This window comes from Ovis canadensis, chromosome 21 (assembly GCF_042477335.2).
Source record: "Ovis canadensis isolate MfBH-ARS-UI-01 breed Bighorn chromosome 21, ARS-UI_OviCan_v2, whole genome shotgun sequence".
NCBI lineage: Eukaryota > Metazoa > Chordata > Mammalia > Artiodactyla > Bovidae > Ovis > Ovis canadensis.
The window spans coordinates 41,530,162-41,543,969 of NC_091265.1; positions in this window are offsets into that span (position 1 = coordinate 41,530,162).

Genomic DNA, 13,808 nt, shown 5'->3' on the forward strand with positions numbered 1-13,808 from the left:
GTTATTTTAAATTCCTGGACTGACAGTTCTAACATTCTTGCCATATCTAAGTTTGGCTCTGTCTCCTCAAACTCTGTTTGTTGCCTATTGATATATCTTGTAATTTTTGTTGAAAGCTGGATATGAGTACTGAGTAAAAGAAACCCAGTAATCATTCTCATGAAGATCACGACTTGTAGGTTTCTGTTCCAATAAATTGTGATTCTCTGTATCCACCTATCTCTCTCTTCAATTTCAGGGGCAGTAGTCTTTCCTGTGATCTCAATTCTCTGATGAAAATAAGAAAAGTTGTTGATTTTCAGTTTGTTCAGCTTTTAAATTGTTGTTAGAATGGAGACACGACTTCCAAGCTCCTTACATGCCATACTGGAAACCAGAAGTCACTTAGATATTCTTCAGCTGGTGAATGGAGGGACAATGTGGAAGATCTATACAATGGAGTACTACTCAGCAATAAAAGGGAACAAACCTTGGATGGGTCAACAACGGGGATGAATCTCAAATATATTATGCTGAGTGAAAGAAACATGTTCCAAAAGGCTGGATATTGCATGATTTCATTTACACGGCATTCTGGGAAAGTCCCAGGCTTCCCTGATAGCTCAGTTGGTAAAGAATCCAACTGTAATACAGGAGACCCCAGTTCAATCCCTGGGTTGGGAAGATCCCTTAGAGAAGAGAAAGGCTACCCACTCCAGTGCTGTGGCCCGGAGAATTCCATGGACTGTATCGTCCATGGGATCTCAAAGAATCGGACACGACTGAGTGGCTTCCACTTTCACTCTCTTTTCACTTTCACTGGGAAAGTAAAAACTTCAGGGCAGAGAACAGATCAGTGGCTGCCAGTGCTAAGGGATGGGTGTTGATTTGACTACAATGGGGAGGTACAAAATGATTCTGGAGGATGGTAATGATTCTGTATCTTAATTGTTGTGGTAGTTGTAGGAGTCTATGCATTTCTCAGAATTCATAAAACAATACAATAAAAAGTTCATACATTTTAAAGAATTTTTTAAATTGCCATTACAGCATCCCATCTACATTGTCTCCAAACTCTGCCTGAAGGTTTCCTATGATGAAGAATTTACTCTTTTCAGAGCCCACTGATCATATTATTAAAGAATTTCCCCATAAATGTGCTGCGAATGGATTACAGGTTGTCAAGATATTAAACATCTCAGCCCTCAGGCAGGCAGGAGTCATTGAACCACTCTTTTTCACAATGAGCTGTAAAAATTCTTTCATTTTCTATAATTGCCATAAAGTTAAAAAGGACGCACTGTTACTAGATTTTTTATACACTGAAACAGTATCAGCCCATCTATAACGTCTATTCTTATTGGTCCTATTTTTTTCTTGAAACAAATGTATTGCTTCCTTATATGTATTGAAGCTCATCAGGTATTTGGAGATCTGCTATATGTTTTCCTGCTCCCACCATCACCAGTTCTTCTCTGGTTCCTTGGGCTGTTCCTCATAAGGCACATTCTAAGATTCTTTATTACCTCCTAGAACATGATTTTTATTTTCAGTATTGCTTCCCAATCTCTAGAATATGGTATTCAATTTTCAGCTAGCATAGAATCTATAAGGAAAACACTTTTTACTGAAGTTGGTCCCCTGCTATCTATATTCCCATATCCATCAGAAAATGAATACTGCAGTCTTTCTTCGCAGACTGAAAGGACTACAATGTCTCAAGATGTTCGAGTTTTGTGGTTTAACTGTACTGGCTCTACGGCCTCTACAAGTTCTTGGAGCACTATCAAATTCTAGCATTGGGAGACAACTCACTAGAAGGAATTCATAGACTCAAAATATCACCGAGCAAGTCAACAAGAACTACAACACAACTACCAGCACCATATCTCAGCATCTATAAAAGGATCCACATCTATAAAAGGATCTGCAGTTGCCACACCATATACTTGGCCACCCCCCACCACCGTGTCATTCTGTAACGAGAGCTCCTTGTTGCTCTGACCCCTTTCTCTCAAATCCTCATCGGGCAAAGCTCTCCTCTCGTCCAGGAAACAGGAGACCTTTCTTGGGTTCCAGCTAATCCTCTTAGGAAACTGTTCCTCACTCACGTCAACTCACCATCTACTTAACCCACATTCCAGCTGACAGACATGGCCATAATATAAAATATACACTTAGTGCGAAATAAATTTTATCTACTGTGGGTTTTGGGGACTTTAGTTTAAATCCCTTGGTCTATGACCTCAGATATAGCAAAAATGGATTTAAGAAATTAACCCACACACTTATGGGTACAGGATTATTTTTGACAAAGGGGGCAAGAATATACAATGGGAAAAGTCTCTTCAATAAGTGACTCTGGGAGAGCTGGACAACCAAGCGTGAAAGAGTGAAATTAGAGCACTTCCTGACACCATACACAAAGATAAGCTCAAAATGGATTACAGACCTAAACATAAGACCAGAAACCATAAGATCCTTAGAAGAGAACATGGACAGAACACTGTACGACATAAATCATAGCAAGATCCTTTATGACCCACCTCCTAAACTCATGGAAATAAAACAAAAATAAACAGTTCAGTTCAGTTCAGTTACTCAGTCATGTCCAACTTTTTGCAACCCCCTGGACTGTAGCACACCCAGCTTCCCTGTCCATCACCAACTCCCGGAGTTTATTCAAACTCATGTCCTTTGAGTCAGTGATGTCCCACCTCCTAGAATAATGGGAATAAAAACAAAAATAAACAAGTGTAACCTAATTAAATGTAAAAGCTTTTGCACAGCAAAAGAAACTATAAACAAGGTGAAAAGACAACTCTCAGAATGGGAGAAAATAATAACAAATAAAACAACTGACAAAGGATTAATTCCCAAAATACACAAGCACCTCATACAACTCATTACCAGAAAAATAAACAACCCAGTCAAAAAATTGAGCAAGAGACCTAAATAGACATTTCTCCAAAGAAGACATACAGATGGCTAACAAATACATGAAAAGATGCTCAACATCACTCATTATTAGAGAAATACAAATCAAAACTACAATGAGATATCACCTCACACTTGTCAGAATGGCCATCATCAAAAAATCCACAAACAACAAGTGCTGGAGAGGGTGTGGAGAAAAGGGAACCCTCTCACACTGCTGGTGAGAATGTAAATTGATACAGCCAGTATGTAAGACAGTATGGATATTCCTTAAAAAACTAGGCATAACACCACCGTAAGACCCAGCAATCCCACTCTTCGGCATATATTCTGAGGAAGCCAAAACTGAAAAAGACACATGTACTCCAATGTTCATTGCAGCATTATCTACAGTAGCTGGGACATGGAAGCAACCTAGATGTCCGTTGACAGATGAATGGATAAAGAAGCTGTGGTACGTATATACAATGGAATATTGCTCAGCCATAAAAAGGAACACATTTGAATCAGTTCTAATGAGGTGGATGAACCTAGAGCCTATTATGCAGAGTGGAGTAAGTCAGAAAGAGAAAAACAAATATCACACATTAACACACATATATGGAATCTAGAAGGATGGTACTGATAAACCTATTCTCAGGGCAGCAATGGAGATGCAAATATAGAGAACAGGGTTATGGACCAGGGCGGGAGAGAGGGAGGAGAGGGTGAGATGAATGGACAGAGTGGCATGGAAGCAGGCGCACTGACACGGGTGAAATAGACAGCCACTGGAAGTTCGCTATATGACTCAGGGAACTCAGACCAAGGCTCCGATGCTGAAGCTGAAACTCCAGCACTTTGGCCACTTGATGCGAAGAGCTGACTCATTTCCTGATGCTCGGAAAGATTGAGGGCAGGCAGAGAAGTGGACGACAGAGGATGAGATGGCTGGATGGCATCACTGACTCAATGGACATGGGTTTGGGTGGACTCCGGGAGTTGGTGATGGACAGGGAGGCCTGGCGTGCTGCAGTCCATGGCGTCACAAAGAGTCAGACACAACTGAGCGACTGAACTGAACTGAACTGAAACCAGGGCTCTGTAATAACCTAGAGATGCGAGAAAGTGTAGGAGGTGGGAGGGAGGGGACATATGTACACTTATTGCTAATTCATGTTAATGTATGATAGAAATCAAACCAATATTGCAAAGCAATCATCCATCAATCAATTAAAAATAAATAAATACAATCTTCTGGAAAAAGAATTGGGTTGAAGTCTCCCAGCCCCAAGTCATCCCCTCAATGGATCTTTGAAACACACCCTGCAAGTTATAACTCAAATCTGATGACAGATCATTTTCACAACTTCCATTTATAACTCCTAAATCAAGGAAATACAAATAAAAATAGTCTATTTCTATAGGTTAGAAAGAAATTTCTGGATAAAAAGGATTTCTGCTAAACAATTTAAAAGTAGAATTTTGCTTGAATGGATCTATTAAAGATGGGACTGGAGCCACAGAAGACACCAAAAACAGAATAAGGATACAAGTCACAGATGGAAGAAAACATTTGCAAAAGACATATCTGATAAAGGACTGTTATCCAAAATATACAAAGAACTCTTAAAACTTAACAGTAAGAAAATGAGCAACCCAGATAAAAGATGGGCAAAAGCCCTGAACAGACACCTCACCATAAAGACATGCAAATGGCAAATAAATATATGAAAAGATGCCCAATGTCATATGTCATTAGGGAACTGAAAATCAATACAATACACCTTTTAGAATGGCCAAAATCCAGAAAACTGACAACACCAAATGCTGACAAGGATATAGAACAACAAGAACTCTCATTAATTGCTGGTGGGAATGCAAAATAATACAGCCATTTTGGAAGATGGTTTGGCAGTTTCTTATAAAATTAAATGCATTTTTACCATATGCTTCAGCAATTGCACTCCTTAGTATGTACCCAAAAGAACTGAAGACTTTAAAAACCTGCACATGGATGTTTATAGCAGTTTTACTCATAACTGCCAAGACTGACACACTCAAGATGTCCTTCAGTGGAAGAATGGCTAATAAACTGTGGTACACCCAGACAATGGAATAATACTCAATGCTAAAAAAAAAAAAAGAGCTATCAAGCCGTGAAAAGACATGAAGGAAGCTTAAATGCATATTATGAAGTAAAAGAATCCAGTCAGAAAAGGCTACATACTATGTGATTCCAACCACATGACGTTCCAGAAAAGGCAAAACTATGGAGGCAATAAAAAGTTCCAGAGGTTAGTGGGTGAAAGAGGTTGAATAGACAGCAGACAGAATTTATAGGACATTGAAACTATTCTGTATGAAAATATGACTGTGGGAACATGTCCTTATACATTTGTCAAAACTCATAGATTATAAAACACCAAGAGTGAACCCTAATGTAAAACTATGGAGTTAGGATGCTAATGATGTGTAGTACAGGTCCATTGATTCAGTCAACTGCACCACTCTGTGCAGGACACATACTGGAAGAGGTTGTGTGTGTATATGAAATTCTCTGTACATTTCACACAACATTACCATGAACCTAAAATTCCTCTAAGAAATAAACCCAGTTTTTTAAAAAAATAGCGTTTCAGAATATTAGAGGACTTTCAAGTTTCCTGTACACAAAAGGAAATTGTCACAGTGCCTAACAGGTTCCAGTGACATCACTTCACTTACCACCTTGAGGATTTCCTATTCTCTTTGCCTCTGTGCCATACTGTAGACTGCCTTCCCCAAAGACTTGAGTTAAAACCCCACCTCCAAGCATCTTCTCCTTCTCCTCCAAACCATCTTCGTGTATGACCCGACTACTTTATTCTCTCCTCCATCTTTTTGAACCCATCAGATCAGTTAATCTTTCTGAGGTCTTTTTCTTGGCTATGCATGGCCTTTCAACTTTAAAGGACCAAAGCCCTAACATTTTGTCAGTAAGGAGTTTTGTTGTCAGTTAATTCTGCTTTTTTTCTTTTTACCCTATATCAAGAACTCTTGCTTCGTAAAATATTTGGTACTATCTCTAATACACACATTTTATGTAATAGGGCCACAGTAGGAGAAAGGTGCTTCTATGACAATATAGAATGTCTGCTCTTGCTGCTAAGGGACTATCACACACAAAAGGAAATAAAGACTTACTTTCCTTAACTAAAAAATAAGAATGTTCAAATTTTAGAATTAGAAGACACCTTAAAAGTCATTTTGTCCAGCATGAACTGTTGGCTGTGCTGTGCGACTTTCAGGATCCTAGCGCCCTGACCAGGGATTGAACACTTGCCCCCCAATAATGAAAGCATGGAGACTCAACCACTGAATTGCCAGGGAATTCCCAGCATGAACATTTTGTAAATAAAGAAATCTGAAAGGGGGACTGACTTGCCAAAGGGCACACAGCTCAGTTCATGGCAGAGGTAAGACTAGAAATCCATTTCTGTCCATTCCAACCTGGTGCTATTTCCACTTCAGGCTGTATGGAGCGGCTACGTGCTTAAATAAGGCATTTCTTCTTGCTGATTTTGTGCTGTCTCCTTTGCTGTTTATCTAAGATCTGGAAGGAATTTCGCCCTTTTAAGACTTCTCAAAACCACTCAGTTAGATGAATAAATTCAACCAAAAATGTTCGAATGCCTGCAGGTGCCAACACAGAGGACACAAAGATAAATATGATGCTCTCTGTCCCCCTAAGGAGTTCACCATATCATGAGCCAAAATGACATATGACAAACCAGCCAAAATTCCCTGAAAGAGGCATGCGAAAGGAGTGTTTGGGGGCCAGCACAGAGAGCGGCATATCCCACCTGGAAAGGGGCAGGGAGGAGGCCTGCACTGAAGAGGTGGCATTTGAGCTGCTCATGGAAGGCCAAGGAGGATTCCACCCGAGGGGGTAGGTAAGGAGGGGAGGACATTCCAGGCAGAGGTTGGAGTGTGAGCAGAGCAGAGAGGCACGATAGAGGGCTGGCTATTTTTGGAGAAGAGTGATTAGCCTGGAGAGGCTGGAAGATAGGGTAAAGGAAAGTAGGATGGTGGGAGAAAAGGTTGGAATGTTAATCCGTGGCTAGAAGATGAAACTGAAATGCTATGTCAAAGTTTTTAATATGACTGCATACTAATGGGGTGTTAATGGGGGCGGGGGTCTCTAAGTGGGAAGCTGCCATCCTCAGATCTGTGTTTCCAAAAACAGACATTCTTGTAGCAGCGTGAGAGATGGAAGAGAGGTGGGGAAAACTGAGCAGGAAGCTTCCTAAAACAAACCAAAAAAAAAGTTAGGCAAGACATCTGAGCTAAGGCAGTAAGAGAAGCGGGGATAAAAAGAAAGACTGGATTCAAAAGCATTTCTATAGTTTATACAAGGGCTTTGCTGCTGGCTCAGTGGTAAAGAATCTGCCTACAATGCTAGAGATGCAGGTTTGATCCCTGGGTCAGGAAGATCCCCTGGAGAAGGAAATGGTAACCCACTCCAGTATTCTTGCCTGGAGAATTCCATGGACAGAGGAGCCTGGGTGGGCTACAGTCCATTAGGTCACAAAAGTGTCAGACATGACTTAGCAACACAACAGCAAGAACAAATTGTTGATACATGCGAGCAGTGAGAGACGCCACTCAAGCCACAGCAGTCACTCCTAAAATGACCCCAATGATCCTCTTTTGAACCTCCCTGTGTTAATCTGCATTTGTCAATTTGCTGGCCCTGTGAGACCCACCTAAGGGTTTGCACTGCTTCGGGCTCCTCCTAGAGGCTTTGTCCTGGCTGAACAGTGAATACAAAAATAGCCTCTACTGAACCCCGGGGACCATTGATGCAGATTAAGCCCTTCTAATCTCTCAGGGCAAGACGAAGTTGAGTTGGTGCTTTGGCAGCGGGGTTGCTCTGACCTGCAGGGTCCCGCCCCTGCACTGTCCTCTCTCCCAACCACAAAGCGCAATCAGATCAGCTGAAACTTCCCTCAGGGCATTGGTCCGAGGCAGAGAACCTGGAGTAGGTTCTCACTTTACCATTTACTGGCTTTACTTCACCTCTCAAACCAGGTTACTCATCTGTAAAAAAAAAAAAAAAAAAAAAAAGGAATAATAGGCACTTCCCTGGTGATCCAGTGGTTAAGACTCCTCACTCCCAACGCAGGGGCCCAGGTTCAATCCCTGGTCACGGAACTAGATTCCACATGATGCAACTAAGACTTCGCAGGCCGCCACAAAGATCAAAAATCCTGCATGCCCCGACTAAAACACAGCACAGATAAATAATAAATAAAAATAAACATTTTAAAAAAGAGGAAAGGGAATAATAACACCTATCTATACCCTCCCATTGCTTGAGAAACAGAGAAAGGGACAGAGAGAGGAGAACCACATCTGAGAGAGAATCAAACACTCAGTAATGCCTTTAAGCTAAAAGCATTATGTAAGGAACCCTGTCATCACTACAATCAGCAGTGATGTATGGTCATAAGAACAAAGAGGCCAGTAAAAAAAAAAATCTGAATGATGCAAGTACATAAATTATTTGTTTCTCCAAGCCTCATTTCATTGTAGTGAGGATGACTATATATACATATATCTTGGGAAAAAGGAACCATCGTGGTGCCCTTAACTGTTGCTTTGCCCATTTCTCTGCCTTTCGTGAAAGAACCACATGGCCAGGGGCAAGCTTTGAATGGCAGTTTTAAATTAACTCTATCTTGGAAATAAGAGCCAATGACAAATGTCAGACCACTGGTGCAGAGAGAGATAGTGAAAAGCCCTATTTACTCTAAGAATGTGGCTGATGTTGAATACATTATAGTCCAATTATGTTTCTTTTCAGAGTGCTTTGGAGGAGCGGATGGAAGCTAAGATTCACAGGCCTATACGTTCTCCTGCATATTTCTCTGTGTCTGACATGGTTTAGAACAGTGGTTTCCAAAGCGGAAGGGAGGCCAGCATCCTAGACAGTATGTGAAATACTAGAGCGTGAGAAGAAGAATTAGAACATTTATTTTTATGTTTTTTAGTGCATGGTATGGAGTGTGTTTTATAGTATACATGACAGTAATATGTTGGGACTTCCTCAGTGGCTCAGAAGGTAAAGAATCCGCCTGCAGTGTAAGAGACTTGGGTTTGATCCCTGGATCGGGAAGACCAGGAATGGCCACCCACTCCAGCATGCTTGCCTTGTGAATTCCATGAACAGAGGAGCCTAGTGGGCCACAGTCCATTGGGTCTCAAAGAGTAGGACATTACTGACTGATTAACACTTTTTCATGGAGTGTGTTTTATATTGCATATTACAGTAATACATCCATAATTTACATATATATGTACATATATACGTGTGTGTAAGCCTATAAACAAAAATGTTTACTGAGGGGGCAATGATTCAATGAATCTGGGAACCAACGTTGTAGAAGGGATTTGAAATTCAGTCTGGGTTTGAATTTCCTGTCTCCTTAGAGATCTGTGTTTCCCAGCGACTACTCAGTTTTTGGTTATCCTAGGAGAAGGGAAAAGAGGAAACAGTGATTCTAGTCCTGATATTGGCACTGACTCACTGTTGACTCTGCTGTGTGGCCTTGAGGGAGTTACTTAGTAGCTTTCAAGGCTGTATTTATTTCATTCCTCACTCATGGGTATAGTGATGGGTATAGAAATATCTTCTTTACAAAGTCATTGAGAGAATTAAATAAAATACAGCTTATTCTGATTTAGGTATAAAGACAGTGTATTCAGGCGTGCATTCAAAATCATTGCCCCGTCTCACTCTCTTGCCTAATGTTCTTTGTCTTCTGCGTTTCACAAGTGAGTCATTTATGACTATTCTCGGCGAACAATGGGGCGGGAACAGTGGGTTGATCCTTGTATTACTATTTACTCACTGTTGAGTCAACACTCAGCTAGCATTGATTGGACACCCTGCCATGTGCCCAACACATGCTTAATATTATGTAGTCCTTGTAGAATCCAAAAGGTATTTGCTTCATTTTTCAGATGAAGAAACTCTAGAGCAGTGCTAGTTTTACAGAACTTCTGCACTGATGGAAACACACTATAGCTCCACTGTTCAAGGTGTAGGCAGGAGCCACATGTGGACAGTAAGTGCTTAGACTATGGCTACTGTGACTGAGGAACTGAATTTTTAGTTTTGTTTAATTTTAAATAATTTCAACTCAGCTGCAGGTGACTATTGGCTATTGTATTGGACAATACAACTCTGGAGACTGCTGAGCTAGCATTCAGGTATAGGCAAAATTGAGACTGTTATGGGCTGAGTTGTTCCTCCCAAATTTCTGTTGAAGACCTAACCCCTGGAACCTCAGAATGAGACTATATCTTTAAAAGTAAAATGAGGTCCTATGACTGGGCCTTAAATCCAATATGACTGGTATCCTTTTAAAAAGAGATTAGAACACAGACATACAAGGGGAAGACCATCTGCAAACATGTGAGAAAGATGGCCATCAACAAGCCAAGCGGAAGGCCTCAGAAGAAACCAGCCCTATTGACACCTTGATCTTGGACTTCTAGCTCCAGAATTGTGAGAACATTAATTTCTGTTGTTTAAGCTACCCAGTGTATGTTTGTTATAGCAGTTCTAGCAAACTAAAACAGAGACCTGTTCAATTATGTGTAAAACCCAAAATATTGTCATGGGTTAACTCTGGGAAAGAGAGTAGGATTGTGGGAGGGCACGTTCCTGGCCTTTGTACCACAAATACAGCTTGTGGGATCTTAGTTCCTGGACCAGAGATAGAATCTGTGCCCCAACCAGGGAAGTTCTGGGAGGGCACTTTTACTATTTACCCCAAGTACATCTTTATCATTTAGTCTTTCACAACAAATATACATTCTTGTGTTACTTGTGTCATTAGAAGACTTTTTTTTTTAAGATCAGAAACATTAGAGTCAAACCTAGATTTTCTGGCTCCAGAAATTACTCTACTATACACATTGCATTTCCTCTTGAGCAAACTAAATCTCTTCTTTAGGCCTTAATATCTGGACTGATAAAATGAAAGTTGTGGGCTACATTTGTGACTTTCAAATTTTGTCTCAAAGAAATATATTAGAAGCTGCTTTGAAGGTTCAGAGAAAGGCTATGTAAGTAGATCACCTATGTTTTTCAAGCAGTGAAGTTCCTATTTTATTTGATTTATATATTTATGTCCCACTGGGGCTTCCCTGATAGCTCAGTTGGTAAAAAATCTGCCTGCAGTGCTGGCCCTGGTTCAATCCCTGGGTCAGGAAGATCCCCTGGAGAAGGGATAGGCTACCCACTCCAGTATTCTTGGGCTTCCCTGTGGCTCAGCTGCTAAAGAATCTGCCTGCAGTGTGGGAGACAGGGTTCGATTCCTGGGTTGGGAAGATCCCCTGGAGAAGGGAAAGGCTACTTACTCCAGTATTCTGGCCTAGAGAATTCCATGATCTATATAGACCATGGGTTTGCAAAGAGTTGGACACGACTGAGTGACTTTCACTCACTCACTCACTCACTATATTTGTGTCCCATTTAACACTATTCATAGAAAATAGTATTATAATTCTAAAAAAGACACACCAAAGTCTGGAAGCTGCTTTCCCTAGATGACTTCTAAGTTCCTTCTAAGTTGAACATCCTAGAGTACTTACCATTTCAATAACAAATACATTTTTGTATGAAAACACAGACTAGGAAAATCTCATATTGGGTTTTGCTATATTCATATTTGTGAAATTATTGCAAGCTTCTTTACGGTGAAGTATTCCATCAATTAACCAACAGCTTTGGGTCATGTAATTAACAAGCTAATACAACTGATTTGGAGGGCTGGATTTCACACAACTCTTGGTTGGGTATTACCCACACCTAATCTCAACATCCAGATCAACACCAGTGGAAAGTACCTTTCCTTAAGAAACAGATAACTTGAATTTTGATCTAGGACCTGTCAAGTCCTGGATACACAGAAGAACTGTACAAAAAAGATCTTCATGACCCAGATAAGCACAATGGTGTGATCACTCACCTAGAGCCAGACATCCTGGAATATGAAGTCAAGTGGGCCTTACAAAGGGTCACTATGATCAAAGCTAGTGGAGGTGATAGAATTCTAGTTGAGCTATTTCAAATCCTAAAAGATGATGCTGTGAAAGTGCTGCACTTAATATGCCAGCAAATTTGGAAAACTCAGCAGTGGCCACAGGACTGGAAAAGAATGCACAACTGCACTCATCTCACACACTAGTAAAGTAATGCTCAAAATTCTCCAAGCCAGGCTTCAACAATACATGAACCATGAACTTCCAGGTGTTCAAGCTGGTTTTGGAAAAGGCAGAGGAGCCAGAGATCAAATTGCCAACATCTGCCACATCATAGAAAAAGCAAGAGAGTTCCAGAAAAACATCTATTTCTGCTTTATTGACTATCCCAAAGCCTTTGACTGTGTGGATCACAAGAAACTGTGGAAAATTCTGAAAGAGATGGGAATACCAGACCTGCCTCTTGAGAAATCTGTATGCAGGTCAGGAAACAACAGTTAGAACTGGACATGTAACAACAGACTTGTTCCAAATCGGGCAAAAAGTACGTCAAGGCTGTCTATTGTCACCCTGCTTATTGAACTTAAATGCAGAGTACATCAGGAGAAACGCTGGGCTGGAGGAAGCACAGCTGGAATCAAGATTGCCAGCAGAAATATCAATAACCTCAGATAAGCAGATGACACCACCCTTATGGCAGAAAGTGAAGAGGAACTAAAGAGCCTCTTGAAGAAAGTGAAAGAGGAGAGTGAAAAAGCTCAACATTCAGAAAACGAAGATCATGGCATCTGGTCCCATCACTTCATGGCAAATAGATGGGGAAACAGTGGAAACACTGTCAGACTTTATTTTGGGGGGCTCCAAAATCACTGCAGATGGTGATTGCAGCCACGAAATTAAAAGACGCTTACTCCTTGGAAGGAAAGTTATGACCAACCTAGAAAGCATATTAAAAAGCAGAGACGTTACTTTGCCAACAAAGGTCCGTCTAGTCAAGGTTATGGTTTTTCCAGTAGTCATGTATGGATGTGAGAGTTGGACTATAAAGAAAGCTGAGCCCTGAAGAACTAATGCTTTTGAACTGTGGTGTTGGAGAAGACTCTTGAGAGTCCCCTGGACTGCAAGGAGACCCAACCAGTCCACCCTAAAGGAAATCAGTCCTGAATATTCATTGGAAGGACTGATACTGAAGCTGAGACTCCAGTACTTTAGCCACCTGATGCAAAGAACTGACTCATTTGAAAAGACCCTGATGCTGGGAAAGATTGAAGGCGGGAGGAGAAGGGGACAACAGAGGATGAAATGGTTAGATGGCGTCACCAACTCAATGGACATGAGTTTGAGTAAACTCCAGGAATTAGTGATGCACAGGGAAGCCTGGCATGCTGCAGTCCATGGGGTCGTAGAGTTGGACATGACTGAGTGACTGAACTGAACTGAAGCCCTAGATCTGGCCTTGATCTCATGGCCAGACCTCATGGTCTGGCCTTGAACAAGTTAGGCGTCTGTTTCTTTAGCCATAGCATAAAGACTTGGTCTACTGGGACTTCCCTGGTCGTCAAACTGGCTAACACTTTGTGCTCCCAATGCAGGATGCCCAGGTTCAACCCCTGGACAAGGAACTAGATTCCATATGCTGCAACTAAGACCTGGCGCAGCCAAATAAATACATGTATATATAATATATATATATATAAAATTTATAAAAAGGAAAGCAATTTGTCTATTAAACCTCTGAACTTCTTGTCAGCTATCAAATTCTATCATTCATTCAGTCCTTGATGCTTGATCAAAACATATGCGTTCTTCAGGCAGCGAGAAATTAGACCTCCAAAAAAATTGTGGGTTTATAGAGACTTGTCAAGACTTACCTTAAA